The sequence below is a fragment of the Schistocerca piceifrons genome, chromosome 3 (genome assembly GCF_021461385.2).
Source record: "Schistocerca piceifrons isolate TAMUIC-IGC-003096 chromosome 3, iqSchPice1.1, whole genome shotgun sequence".
Lineage (NCBI taxonomy): Eukaryota > Metazoa > Arthropoda > Insecta > Orthoptera > Acrididae > Schistocerca > Schistocerca piceifrons.
This window is the reverse complement of record NC_060140.1, coordinates 421,201,764-421,205,299: the sequence shown is the minus strand read 5'-3', so window position 1 is coordinate 421,205,299 and position 3,536 is coordinate 421,201,764.

Sequence of the window (3,536 nt, the reverse complement as noted above, 5' to 3'; positions counted from 1 at the left end):
GACTCATCACAATCAAAGAACAAATTTTAGAGCGTACCTTGACACAAACAAATAGTAGCGTTTGCAAGGAACATGCGCTAATTATAGACTTTGCACTTCTGTAGCTTCAGCTTCATTGGTGCATATTTCTAGATACTTTTCATAACTCTTTTCATAACTAATTTCATTTCTGTGACATCAACATCTTTAGTGCATGTTTCTAGTTATGTTTTATAATTCGTTGGATGGGCTGCATTTAATCATGTATGGATTAAATTTCACACTGTTAAATCAAAAAGGTGGGATCTATATTCATATCAATAGTATAAAAAGAAGTAATATGCATTGATTAATGAAGTGTGCTTACCTTCCAGATATGAAAGTAATGCTCTTTCAAAAAATACTGCTTTGAAATTATCAGTTATTTAATATACATAAATTCAGTGTACTTACGTCAAACTTAGTTACGTGCTACGAAACATTTTCAAACCCAACAAATCAATCGTATCAAAATTGGGAATTTTTGAATTCTGTCCTGCTGTAGATAAATTTCTGTTCACGCCCATGCTAAGGGGTCCATCCAGAATGAAACTATCGCATTGTAGCAGAGTGTTCGCTTTATTTTCGGTAACAGCACTGCTAAAAAGAAAGCAGAATTCTGGGACCGTGTCCCAGTTGGCGCACCTTTTAAATCTAACAGAAAGTTTATCTGTTTGCCTCAGATAATAATAAAGTATTCAAATTGGAAGATATACTGAATAGTAATTTTACTGTAAAAAAGTAACTAAAATGTGTAAAAAAAGTGGACAAAAATCCATCAGCCTGCTAGAAAGGAGAAACAAGGTTTACGTTGATACTGGATGTTACCTCTTCCTGTAGAACTGTCACCAACAAATAAACAGTCCAAATCATCATATCCGCATAATATTTTTCTGAAAACATTAATAAAGCGATAGTCACTACGCTTACGAAAATATACAGCCCAGACTTCCAAATTGTTGCTCAAACTCTAAGACTACTGAGATACTTTTGTTGTCATCAACAAGTAGCTATTGAAAGTAATACGTGCACGACTATTGGTCCTTTTGTGTATGAGAGACCTATGAAATGTCTCAAGGAAATCGAATTACGCTACCGTTGATTTGAGCACTCTTGGTGTTGGCCTCTGCTTGTTTTTGATGAGCAAGGTAGCCTAGTTGTATGTACTTTAGAATCATAGGTAAGGAATTTATTTGACCGCCTCTGTCAACACGCTTACTGACTTTCCCCGAAAAAACCCTTACAATTTAATACTACACTGGTGTCCAAAATTAAAGCAACAAACCACTATTTCCCCGTCCTGTGTCTAACTCACGATATAATCATACAAACTGTCAACAGATGCCCGTACGATCGTGTTCTGCACGGAAGGTAACCTTCCGGTCAACGAACAACTACGCCAACGAAGATGTCAGGGTACCTATCAAACGGGGTAGTGTTTGCCGGGTAGTCCAAATCCGCAATCCCTGTGTACACAGTCATAGACAGTGCTGTATCGCACAGTGAAGACGTCTACCAGACTCTCTGCGGAGGAGCGACATACGAAGAATGGCAGCAGGACAGTCACAAGCTGAGGTGGCTCGATGGCTTAACGTGAATCGTTCTGTTGTTTTCCGGATGCGGTGACAGTTGATAGAGACCGGAACTGTATCCCAAAGACCAGAGCTGGGCCGACCACGCGTGACATCAGAAAGAGAGGACTGTTTTTAGTCTGTAAGGGGACGAGGGTATTCCCTTAGTACTCCACGGTCACTGGCATCTGACTTCACATCATACAATGGACGTGATGTATAGAGGTAAACGGTGTAGAGAAGGCTTTTGCAGAGTGGCCTTTATTGCTGGAGACCTGCTGTATGTGTGCTTCTGACGCGTCTTCACAGAAGGGAACGTCTGGAGTGGAACACTCAACATGCCACCTGGACGGTCGAACAGTGGGCCAATGTTCTTTTCACAGTCGAGTCCAGATTTGGTCTGGAGAGTGATTCCCGAGGGATTCGCATCTGAAGAGAACGTGGAATACAATTTCGGGACCTAAACATTGTGGAAAGAGACCGATATCGAAGAGGGTCCCTAATGGTGTGAACAGGGGTTATGACGACCAGTCGAACATCTCTTCATGAAGTTGTACGGTTAAATCGGCAAGATTCAACTGCTGTCAGGTATCGTGATGAGATCTCAGGACCTCGTGTGGGGTTGTTGCAAGGTGCTGTGAGACCAGACTTCGTATTGATGGACAATAACGCTCGACCTCATACAACATAGGTGACTGACATTTTCTTAGAAACGGAAGTATTTGTGCGAATAGCGTGGCGTGCCCGCTCTCCCGATTTGAATCCCATAGATCACGTCTGGAATGCATTAGTGACACGGTTTGCATCACGTTAGTATCCGCCAACCGCTCTGCAGTACTTTCGGGTAGCTCTGCAGGAAGGATGGGCATTATTGCTTCAACCTGAGATTGATGACATCATTTACAGCATTCCTTATCGTTGTCAGCCCTGTACTGCTGCCAGAGGTGGTCACAACCCACACTGAACACATTAACTTGTCGTTGGAATGTGTGTGTAAAAGCGTTATGGTAGAAAAAACGAAGAACATATTTGTCTACCGTTATGCGTGTTGGAGTTGTTTACATTCTGTATTCTTTACATTGTTTGTATTTCACTATCACCTGTTTATACTGTTTTGTGGCAAAATAAACGCAGTTTGACAAAATTTCTGTTCATTGCTTTAATTTTGGACCGCAGCGTATATTGTTGGGATGGGTAATACAACGTTAACAACGTTTCAAATCGAAAGTAAAAAGTGATTTCAAGATGCATTCAAATCTTTCAATGTGTACACGGTTTTCTTGGATATCTCTTTTTAGGGGACCAGGCACGCTCACCATTAAATGAATCCATTCATGTTAAAAGTACAGTGGCACTTGCATAGCAATATCTACTATCTGGTTCAGAATTCACTTAGCGAGCTATGTACCACTAAAATGAAATTCTTGAAGACTCTCCTGGATCATTGTTCTTTGGAGGTAATTTGTAATGAATTTGAACAGCAAAATAAGTTTCTTCCCCATTTGTAACTGGTCTGGGAGATAAAAGGTTTAACAACATTAACGGACAAAAAACACCATTGGTTAAAATTTTCAGAATATTCTGTCATAATCTGCTACTTTCCCCTTCCTTCCACCACACACACACACACACACACACACACACACACACACATCACAAACGCACCCCATTCCCGTTTGCTGAAATTTTCTGGTTTCATACTAGCCTTGTATGCAATATGTATCAAGTGTGAGACACATTTGTATCATATAAAAAGAAAGTTATCCTAGTAGCTCTGTGTATTAACACACTTAACAGAATGAATGAAAAGTTTGTTATGAAGCTAATTTAAAGGTACCATCTTCACAGGCGCTGTTATGGAGAGGTGAAGAGACATCTTTTCATACTTTTCGATACGAAAAAAGATCATCATTATCATCATTCTTATCATGCTGTACCAGAGGGATT